General features: G+C 44.8%; 1 pseudogene; it reads left to right on the forward strand.

Annotated features, from left to right (window-relative positions):
- The first annotated feature begins 10,390 nt into the window (after positions 1-10,390).
- Positions 10,391-11,508, forward strand: LOC126990854 (uncharacterized; annotated as a pseudogene).
- The last annotated feature ends 831 nt before the right edge of the window (positions 11,509-12,339 follow it).

Genomic DNA, 12,339 nt, shown 5'->3' on the forward strand with positions numbered 1-12,339 from the left:
GGACCAGCGTAACTGGCAATATTAGAAATTAAGGGCTCTATCCTTGAGGTAGGTATCGCCACTTTCCTACTTGTTGAAATAATGAGCGGAGTGATCGAAATTTTCACCCTGAACGGCTTTCACAGTTCTTTGTACATCCTGCAGAACTGGTCGCAGAAAGAACATGTACAGTTTGTTGATAGGGTCAGTGTATATATTTTACAATATCTCTACAGTATTGCACTTTTTATGTGACCTTGCTATATCGAAGTGCTTTTTAAGTTCATCCCACTGTGCTAAAATACGGGTCACTGCAGGCTCCAGCGATGTCCACCTGGTGTCACAAACCCGAGGTATCTGCAGCGGTTGAGTCCCGTCATTCAAGGTTTCAAACAGTCTTGTAGATTATCTTTTTGAGGAATGGGCAAACCACTTGTACATCTCTTGCACCAAATACTCGATGTTTCTTGGTAGTGTTTCTGTCATAGCATGAGTCAAAGCCACTTGAATGGAGTGGCATACACAGCTCACTGATTAAATCTGAATGGGAGTTCGAGATCCTCTTTCAAAAGTTGATAAACACCATTATTTAAACCAACTTTAACACTCGCACTGCCAACTCCAACGCCGAGAAGGTTTTGGGGGTCCAGCTGTACATCGCACAAGAGTTTTTCTTATGCCATTCACAACAGATTGTGCCGTTCCATCGTCTAATTCAACCATGCCAAGAAAAGACGATACAAGTTTCTGTAATTTTCTGATGAAGTACCTCACAGTCACACCAAGAAGTTTTATGACAGATATATCCGTGGATTCATCTATTATGAAGCTGTATTTTTCACCAGCAATATCTTCCTTCAGACTTTCCATGAAGTGGGGTGCTAGAACATTTACTATTATGTTCTTGCACTTGGTTCTGTGTAGTTTCAAATTTTTCACTGCGCTGCTGTCACTGAACATTACTTTGCAGGCTTCTGACACATGGTCCACAGTTAGAAATGATGTGTGTTCAGCTATCATCATAGCTAGTCGTCCTTCTGCATGGCTTGTTGACCGGCGCTGGGAGACATGGGAGAACGGTATTTTTGTTTGTCTTTCACTAGAAAAAGGTTTTGCAGCACGAGTATGTTTCACAGAATTTGTATGCCTTCTCACGTCACTAAGTTTTGCTGTGATCTCGCATTTGCAAAACACACAAAAAGCTTTGGTCTTGTCTTTCTCCACAGGGTTCAACCAATCCTTTAGCTCTGGAAAGGACTCCCAGCTCTTTCTATATATCTGAGTGTATATTGGTGGCATCTCGATCGATAACTATAGTTTAATAAGGGGAACAAGAGACAGACTTCACTGAACTTCACTGAAGGTCGAGGACTGACTGACTGAATTCAATCGGTGACGAGCATATATACGTGGGACCAGTCATCACTTCAAGGGTCTTCAATACAGATAAGCATTCAAATATTCCCCAGTCTCCCTGATAGGTAGATAGTTAGGCTCAATAATATTCATTTATGTATGTATTCATTTAAAAATGTCACTCCGCTAACCGCCCAGGGGCTGTAACTAAATTCATACGCAAGAAAAGTTATTAAGTTACTGTAAGTGCTATAATTTCAAGCCTGTCAACCTGCCATTTGGGCATTACTGAACACACCACACTCACACACGCGCGTTAGTGAATTATCACCACTCCCCCCTAAACTAAACACTGTCTCAGAGTGGTTCACACGGGAATCCACCCACCTTCCATAATTACCGCACTAAAGGTAACCATCACAACCCAGAACGAGTGTTCACTTGTCCTGAGGCTTGTCTCAACATCATTGACAACCGCTCGGAAATAGCCAGACGACCACCCCGCTACCATCAAATTAGTGGCCGTCAGAAGGAATGTAACGTTGGCTTGAAAAAAGACGTTACAGTGTCATAGACCCGTTTTAGTCAACTGTGTCATCGTCTCATCAACATGTCCGCCTGATTAGTTTCTCTGTGTATAATCAAATGTCGGACAAGCACTTGTTTGAGATGACTGAGAATACTTATAGAGAAGGCACACGTATGAAAAATCGCATGTATAAAGTCATCAAATCCAGCCGACACTTGAGTTGTTTTGACTGCCTTCATTATATCAACGTGCTTTCTAAGACTATTTTAATTATTGTATTTTACTCCACATTTCCATTTCTTTATTTATTATTTATTGATTTATTTTCTAATCATCGGGAGCCCCCTGAATGCCTGGAGCCTACAGCCTCATTATTTTGAATGTAAATCAGCAACTGCCTTTCCGTAATGTTTTATAAATCCTTCACAATGAATGTGTGTGTGTGTGTGTGTGTGTGTGTGTGTGTGTGTGTGTGTGTGTGTGTGTGTGTAAGGGGGTTGACTATTTCTATGGGGCGGGAAGGTAAGTAGGGTGTGACGGTATGAACCGCTCCCTTTCCCTCGTTTCTAATCCCTAGGCCTCAGAGACTGGGTGCGACCTGACCTCCACACACACACACACACACACACAGACACACACACCTTTCCAATAACCATGAATTTTCAGAAATGCGCTAGAATATGCACCAAATTGAACAAAAATGCACTAAAAAATGCGCTATGCGCCAAATACGAAATTTACGCGCTGTTTGTGATGCCAGTGCGCTAGAACTAGCGCATTTCGCGCTAGTTTGGCAACACTGCGGCAAGACAGAAAAACCACCACGATGCACGTGGCGCGGGAAGCAGCGGAGGGACGTCTTGTCACGGTGGGTTCACTTGGAGTTAGATGGCGCGGTCAAGGGGCGACCCGCCGCCAGGGTTGCCAGACACTGCACATGAAAAAAGGACAGACATGCTTCAAAAAAAGGACATTTGCTTCCAAAAAAGGACAGCAAAACAAAGTGTATATATTATGTATTATACGTGTATATATATATATATATATATATATATATATATATATATATATATATATATATATATATATATATATATATATATATATATATATATATATATATATATATATATATATATATATATATATATATATATATATATATATATATATATATATATATATATATATATATATATATATATATATATATATATATATATATATATATATATATATATATATATATATATATATATATATATATTCTATTTATATATATATATATATATATATATATATATATATATATATATATATATACATATACATTATATATATATATATATATATATATATATATATATATATATATATATATATATATATAATGTATATGTATATATATATATATATATATATATATATATATATATATATATAGTGTGTGTGGGTCTGTGTGTGTGTGGGTGTGTGTGTGTGTGTGTGTGTGTGTGTGTGTTTATAAGTGTATAAAATCAGAGAGAGAGAGAGAGAGAGAGAGAGAGAGAGAGAGAGAGAGAGAGAGCCTGCAGGGGTGTATGAAATTTATCAACATTAAGGCGTAAGTAGCTAGTACACCTATGAACTTCTACATACCTTTATTTTAATATTCAATCGTGAGAATTTCTTCAAAGGAATCTCCTTCATCTGAAGCTACTGAGGTACTTGCAGCCTGTTCGTCTACCTGTCCTGTTCCACCTGCTGCCTTCTCTGTGCTGCGGTACATCTGGCTTGTGAAAAGTGCTTGCATTTTCTCTGTGACTTTGAAGTTACGACAGCAGACTTCTTTGCTGTGTAAGTGCGTCCGAACTCTTAAAATAGATTCGAGAACTAGTGCTTAATCTGTTTCTGGCCTTAGTTTTTACATTAGTGACGTGTGAGAATACCCTTTCAACAAAGGCTGTACTTAAAGGAATGCAGTATGAGTTCAGTGCAATAATTGCAAGTTCTTGGTAACACTTCTCTCCAATTGCATTCTCATAATTTAGAACATGTGTCCAAAAATTAACTGGATCTGTTGGTATTTCTGAGCTAGGAAACTCTGCTCCCCAATCTGTTTTCACAGCTATACGTTCATATTGGTTTGCAACTTTATGAACATCAAATTTCTCTGCTCTTGCCAGTTTTTCTAAAGGGAGATCAGTAAATTTTGGCCTAACCTGGCTGAGACACTTCTCTGGACTAAGATATTTTATGTAGTTCATCTTCATGGTTGTATTGTCAATTCTTTTGTCAATTTGTTTTACTGCCTCATACATGAAGTCACGGCAGCGTTGCTGGATTGCTTGTTTCCTCTCTGCACTTAGGTTGCAGACCTTCAAGTCAAGTTCAAATTTGTCTCCAAGTTTACAGTCACTCAGTAACCATGGCAGTTGTCGCTGCCGAAAGTCTCTGTAAAGTTTTTGCAGCAAAAAATTTCTCAACTCTTCAAGTTCTTTAAACAGTTTAGTGGGATCAGGATTTGTGGTTTGGAATGCAGCATTAAGTGTTTCAAAATTCTGGATGATGGGGCAAGCAAATGTAAGGTAAAGCTTATTTGCTTCATCAAGAAACATGTCTCGCAGAATTCTGGCATCATAGGTTTTATCAACTATGGAGTTGAAATATGCTTTAAGCTCTTCCCATTGAATTAATATTGAAAAAACACACTTTCCTCGCACAAGCCATCGCGTGGCACTTGGAGAGACAATTTTCTCGTGATTTTCATTTCCATTATTCATTGTGGCGTATATTAGTTTGTATTCTTCACGCCGTAGAGAACTAACACTGAACCAGCGGGGAATAGCAGAAATTAGGTATTCCAAACAAGGAGGCAAAGACTTGAAGGCCTTTTCGGCACATAAGGCCAAACTGTGGCAGGTGCACTTAATGAACTGAATATCTGGGTTTACATCTCGAAACCTTGAAAACACTGAATTTGCCTCACCAGAAACATTATTTGCTCCATCTGTGCCCAAACCAATACAGTCATTTATATCAATATTATACTCTTTCATGAAATTACTGATGGCGTCAAACAAGCTCTGGCCAGTAGTAGAGACAACAGGTATTAAACCGAGGAAAGCTGTTTGCACTGTTTGCTCCTTGCGCGAGAAATACTTGACACACAAGCATAAATGCTTAGTTACACTCACACCTGTTGATTCATCAATCAGTAATGAATATTTTGCTCCTCGAATATCATCAAGTAATTCTTCAAATAGTGCCAGTGATACTACGTTCTTGAGCAAGCACATACACTTTGTCCGATGAAGTTTAACATTTTCAAGGATACTTCCCTTTCCATACTCAGCAATCAGTTCGGTCTGATGATTCACTGACCGAACACTGCAGTGGCAAGCTGTCGAGACACTGAATTTGATTTCAAATTCCTTTAGTTCCTTTGATGCATTTGTGGTGCTCTTCTTGAAGGAATCTGTTATCTTACGCTAGCTACTAAACGCTTCTACAGCCTTTTTGTGTTTGTCAGTTTTTTCTCGTGAAGCTCAAAGCTGACTTCCTCATATTGGACAGTGAACACTTGCACCATCTGCAGAAGCATGCATTGTCTACCCAAGAAAGCCATTTGAACTGTTCCTCCCATTCCTTCTTATAGTGCCTTGCGTCATTGTAAGAAGTCTTCCAACGACTCATGCTTACTTTAACTGTGAAGAGAAACAAAGAAAAAAAGTCACTAATAATGAGAAAAATCATCCACTTCACAATACAAAATACTAAGAGAGAGAGAGAGAGAGAGAGAGAGAGAGAGAGAGAGAGAGAGAGAGAGAGAGAGAGAGAGAGATCATACTATATATTCATTGCTCTTTCCCATTGCGATATACTAATTCGTCATGGCACACATAGGCTACCTATATAATGATCATTGCCATTAATATTTCTGTGGTCTTTCCATAAACCCACTAATGCCATACATCACACCACACCACAGTGACCACATAACCACTTAAAGAACTACCACATCCCTACCCAGGCCCAGCTGACATGTACTGAACCTGTACATGGACGCCCGCCCAGTTGGTCACATTCCACAACTCGTTAGTTTTTTTTTTCGGATTTCGTTGAGGATTTTACCCCAAGGAAGTGTAAACTCGTTAGTTTAAAACATCAAAAGACATATCGGTGTACAATCAGTATATAGAAAATTGGTTCTTATGATTACTTACTGTGTAGATTTATACATTACTTCAATTTATTGTACTAGTAATTGATTTATTTTTTAATCACCTTGCACGCTTCACTGGGAGCCCAATAATTACCCGGGACCTTAAGTATCCCTGTAATCCGCCTTATCAATATAACTAACCTAAACCTACTCAGCCCACTGGCAGGACCACAGGATTTTGTATTAAGCCTCTTACACATGTTCATGATTTCTACACGGATTATGTAACACAGAAATTTACAGATCGCAGTCTCTTTCGTGAAAAATGCATCTTGCGTCAGACGTGTACTCGACCTGTACCACATAGTTGGTCACGTCATCCTTGAAGAATAAGCTCATTAGGCTGGCTAACAAATTAATATCCATATCACATTATCCCTCACATCTACAAACATAAATTAATCATATTAAAGTATGATCATCACTGTTACCTTTCAACGAAGAAGCTTATAAGTGGACTCAGTGGAGCGCGTGACAGTGACGCTCGTGGCACAGGCTTACCAGGACTACGGGACAGGGGGAGGGACTCGGGAGTGGGAGCCTCAGAGCCTGGGAGTCGGGAGCGGCGGAGCGCTTTTTTCAAGAGTTGCCGGTTACTTATAAAACAATAAGAAAAGATAGGAAGCTGCAGAAACAAATTTGTTGACTGCATGTTTGAAGGTTTGACAGGATCCGTGGTTCACAATGAAAAAATAAATAAATTCTGCTGAAAAAAAGGACAAAAGGACATTTTGACTGTCTTTTTTTTCAAAGAAACTTAAGGACAAACAGGCTCAAAAAAGGACAGACTGTCCTTAAAAGGACAAACATGGCAACCCTGCCCGCCGCGCTCCGCGGTCAAGATGCCAACACTCGCCACAGTTGACATCTCTCGTTCTGCATAACACTTACACTAACGCCCTAACGGTTATGGGTTATTATTTATTAATACCCTAACACCATGCACTAAGTAACAGTGGGTCATGCAGCCCACGAATAATCATCATTGGCAGCAATAACGATGAGTATTTGAATAAGCTCCTGCTCCCGCTTGGCCGGGGTCTGGGTCTGGGTAGGTAGAAATTTCCCGCCTAGGGATTTATTTTCCCGCTCTCTAAATAAACATGGCGGGGACTTCCACGGTATTTTCCACGGGCTATTTCTTAAAATAATGAATTCATGACACGCACCTTCTCCGTCTGCGCCTCCGTCAGGTTAGCGGCGCTCCGGTGCGCTAAATCCTTCAGGAAGTCGGGCAGCAGCCTCACAGCGGCCGACTCCACGCTCCCCGACGTCTTCTCTGGACGCTCCACCTCCTCACAGGTGCCTAGTGCCGTATTAAGCCATGGCAGGGCTCCTAGGCTTCGAGCTTCTTTGGGCCCCTCGACATCTCCCTCCCCGTTTCACGCTCTCTTTTCGTACAATTTATTATTACACTGAATTACAAATGAAGGAATTAATGAAGTAACAATGAAAATGATATCATCATATCAGACAACCTTTAATCAGCGTGAAGCAAAACAATACCAAACTACCTGTACTGAACTGTAAAGTTACACATATATGGGCCTACAAATGTATGTAGCTATTTAAACGTTTTTCTCGTTAATTTTTCAACAAACTCATTAAGAACATTGTTCAAATTTAATTTCCAGAGCACAGACAATTCTATATGGATTACTATCAAATGATTGAGCTTTTCATCTTTCAGAGCGGATCGCAGGTAATTCTTAATACGTTTCAGTGCAAAAAAAGACCTTTCTCCAGAACAGTTTGCGACGAGAAGTAACAAGTAAATGCGTTAACAAATGTACATATTTGGAAAAGTATCCTGACTTCATTGTTATAATGGTTTGAAGCATTCTCAATGCAATAAAGGTCCCCTTATTTTCACCTTTTTGACTAAGCCACACATCAGATTCAGGTTCATTCATGTCTCATCTCTTACTAAATCAGCTTCCTCGAGGCTGGGCGTTCTGTACCGTCTCCGCCAGTTCTTCTCCCCTGCACAGTTGCTGTCCATATACCGGGGCCTTGTCCGCCCTCGTATGGAGTATGCATCTCATGTGTGGGGGGGCTCCACTCACACAGCTCTTCTGGACAGAGTGGAGGCAAAGGCTCTTCGTCTCATCAGCTCTCCTCCTCATATTGATAGTCTTCTACCTCTTAAATTCCGCCGCAATGTTGCCTCTCTTTCTATCTTCTATCGATATTTCCACGCTGACTGCTCTTCTGAACTTGCTAACTGCATGCCTCCCCCCCTCCCGCGGTCCCGCTGCACTCGACTTTCTACTCATGCTCATCCCTATACTGTCCAAACCCCTTATGCAAGAGTTAACCAGCATCTTCACTCTTTCATCCCTCACGCTGGTAAACTCTGGAACAATCTTCCTTCATCTGTATTTCCTCCTGCCTACGACTTGAACTCTTTCAAGAGGAGGGTATCAGGACACCTCTCCTCCCGAAACTGACCTATCTTTCGGCCACCTCTTTGGATTCTTTTAGGAGCAGTGAGTAGCGGCTTTTTTATTAATGTTTACTTTTTGTGCCGTTGGGGTGTATCCTTTGATGTAAAAAAAAAAAAAAAAAAAAACTCTTGGAAATGAACAATTTCCTCAGAGAAGCTGGTACTGAGGTCTTCTGGGTAGGTTTTCACCAGCCTCTCTGCCGCATCCCTCAGGTGGTCACTGCTTGCAGAGGACATTTTTGAAAGGAAGCCAAATTTGCCAGAGACAGTACCATATGCTTCCAGCCTCTTATGAGATACTGTTAACACGTGATCGATCATGGGAAGAAACTGTGACGAATTATCATGTGATTGGCCTCTACAGTCACTTAACTTAATCTGATGTTTTTTCTAAAAAGTGCAAATGCTATGCTCGAGCTCTGCATCACCGTGACCCTTCATCTCAATAAACTGCACAAACCAAATTCGCTGTGTGGCATTTTTCCAGTCGCAGAAGCCACTTCTGGAGAAGGCACTATCTTCTGGTGAAAACAGCTTGCATTGGAAGCAAATTGCATTGCCTGTACATGGGGAATAACAGAGCCAGTTTCTCTCCTTTTCTCCGTTTGGCAGAGAGCAGTAAAACATGGACTGGAAAAAATACCTTTTTTGTTCTCCATCTATTTGAATAGAGTTAATAATGCTTGCAGTTTCATTGAGGCAGTCACCACTTCCCTTCCTGCACCAGTAATCACACATCTCTGTTAAGCCTTGCCACAAACCATTAAATTAAATAATAGTAATAATAATAATAATAATAATAATAATAATAACAATAATAATAATAATAATATATATATATATATATATATATATATATATATATATATATATATATATATATATATATATATATATATATATATATATATATATATATATAGATCTATCTATCTATCTATCTATACTAACAGTGAGACAGATCGCCATGCGCAGGTCATCGCTAGATGTGTAAACAATGAGGGGTTCCCCGGGCCAAGCCACAGGGCTCATGCAAGGAGTCGATAGACTATAACACGAAGTAGGTACTATTTGCTACTTTTTATCAGTATTTTTTTTTTTAGAACAAAGGAGACAGCTCAAGGGCACAAAAAAGGAAACAATAATAAAAAAAAGCCCGTTACTCGCTGCTCCTAAAAAAAGAATCCAAAGAGGGCCGAAAGAGAGGTCAATTTCGGGAGGAGAGGTGTCCAGATACCCTCCTCTTGAAAGAGTTCAAGTCGTAGGCAGGAGAAAATCGCGGACCAGTACCACGATCATCTCTTCCCGCTCTCGAGTCCGCTTCTTCATGCGAGCTCGGTACACCTCGGCCTGGTGGTGGTGCCCGAAACGGCGCTGCAGGGCCTCTACCACTCTCCCGTAAGAGGCGCGTTGGGGGGCGGCAGGTGCCACAAATCTTCCACAGCTGACCCCTTAGCGATGTTGCCAACTGGAGTGCCTTCTCAGCCTCGCTCCAGCCCTGGGCAGACGCTAGCATCTCGAACTGGGTAACATAGGCCTCCCAGGCCACCTTCCCGTCGCACTCCGCCAGCTTACGCCTCCCGGAAAGTCGGGAAACCGAGGGGCTGTGTGGTGGAGAGCGCAGCTCATTTGGGCTGCAGGAGGCTGAGGAGCCATCGGAACCTCCCCCTTGGGTCCAGCTGGCGCCAGGCTAGGACTCGCTCAAGCCGCCTCGTTGCCTCCACCACCCCTTCCCTCTCCTTGCCGGCCGGCCCGCAGCCCAAGTGAGCTGCGCTCTCCACCACACAGCCCCTCGGTTTCCCGACGTTTCAGGAGGCGTAAGCTGGCGGAGTACGACGGAAAGGTGGCCTGGGAGGCCGATGTTGCCCAGTTCGAGATGCTAGCGTCTGCCCAGGGCTGGAGCGAGGCTGAGAAGGCAACCCAGTTGGCAACATCGCTAAGGGGCCCAGCTGTGGAAGTTTTGGGGCACCTGCCGCCCCCCCAACGCGCCTCTTACGAGAGAGTGGCAGAGGCCCTGCAGCGCTGTTTCGGGCACCACCACCAGGCCGAGGTGTACCGAGCTCGCCTGAAGAAGCGGACTCGAGAGCGGGGCGAGACGTTGTCACAGCTCGCGCAGGACGTGGAGGCGCTGGTAAGAAAGTCGTATCCCGCGGCCCTGGAAGAGATGATCGTGGTAATGGTCCGCGATTTCTTTGTTGACGCCCTGCAGGACCAGCAGCTGCAGATTTATGTCAAGCAGGTGCACCCTGGGGACCTGTAGGTGGCGCTGGCTGGGGCCTTGGAGCACGAGGCCTTCCTAAAGACAACCAGCGGCCTAAGGGCGACCGCCCAGCCCCGCCGTGACCTCCGGGGCCGGAAGGCGAAGGTGGAGAAGGCAGCGTCGAGGAAGGCGAGCCTGGACGGTTTTCACGGCTCGTGTTGGGGCTGTGGCGAGAAAGGGCACAGACGCAGTCGGTGTCCGAGGGAGCGAAGGACGCTTCTCTCGACCGGCTGGGTTCTGATGCCTTTCAGCCTTGCTGCAAGGACTGTGGCAAGTCTGGCCACCGCTCGAGCGCCTGTCCTAAGCCAAAGGAGGTGGCACAGGCGGGAAACTCGGACAGGCTGGAGAAGGGGGCCGAATCCCAGCCGTCCTCAGTCCTCGGACCCCGACTTGCGTAAGCTGCCGCCGGACAACCAGCGCGATGCAGGTGGGGGGTTCAGTGGACGGGAAGCCATGCCGCCTGACAGTGGACACCGGGGCTGAGGAGACCTTGGTGCGGCCTGACATGCTGGCCGCCACACGACTCCCAGACGCGCCACAGAGGCTGTGCGGCGTCACGGGGCACTGTGTGCAGTTCAAGGGGCCAGTAGAGGTTCGTATCGGTGTGGGCAGCGCTGTGGAGCGGCTGACGGTGTATGTCGCCGATCTGGACGAGCCGTGTCTGCTGGGCCTCGACTACCTGACGCAGAGCAAGGCTTGTGTCGACCTCGGACGGAAGCTGGTGAGGGTGCGCGGTCAAGAAGTGCCCTTGCTTCCGGAAGCTGTCAGTGCAGAGGTAGTGGCGGCTGAGCGACTTCACCTTGCCCCTAGGACGGAGGCCAGGGTCCGGTGTCGCCTGTCCAGAGTGATGCGTGGATCGGAAGACATAGTGGAGCCCACGGAAAACCTGCGGCTGGCTGACGGCGTGGCAGTCAGGCGGAGTCTCGTTGGAGCGGGGGAGGAGTTAGTTACAGACCTTATGGTGCTGGTGGCTGAATTCTCCGACGAGGCCCGGGAGGCACCCGCTGGTGCCAAGCTGGGCACCTGTGAGGAGGTGGAGCGTCCAGGAGAGACGTCGGGGAGCGCGGAGTCGGCCGCTGTGAGGCTGCTGCCCGACTTCCTGGAGGATTTAGCGCACCGGAGTGCCGCTAACCTGACGGAGGCGCAGACGGAGAAGGTGCGCCACACCCTGGCTCAGTACGCGGACGTGTTTAGCAGGGGTGATTTGGACCTGGGCGGCACGGGGTTGGTGAAGCAAAGAATCAACCTGGGAAATAGTGCACCCATCAAGAGTCGCCCCGACGTATCGCACCAGTCAGGCGGGAGGAAATGCAGCGCACCGTCAACGAGCTGGCGGAGCAGGGGATGACTGAGCGGTCAGACAGCCCGTGGTCATCAGCGGTAGTCCTGGTCAAGAAGAAGGACGGCACGCAGCGCTTCTGTGTGGACTACCGGGCGCTGAATGACGTGATTGTCAAGGACTCTTACCCCCTGCCGAGGATCGATGACACACGACGCGTTGGTGGGGGCCAGGTGGTTCTCCACACTCGACCTTAAGTCGGGTTACTACCAGGTGGAGATGGCAG

This window comes from Eriocheir sinensis, unplaced genomic scaffold (assembly GCF_024679095.1).
Source record: "Eriocheir sinensis breed Jianghai 21 unplaced genomic scaffold, ASM2467909v1 Scaffold215, whole genome shotgun sequence".
Lineage (NCBI taxonomy): Eukaryota > Metazoa > Arthropoda > Malacostraca > Decapoda > Varunidae > Eriocheir > Eriocheir sinensis.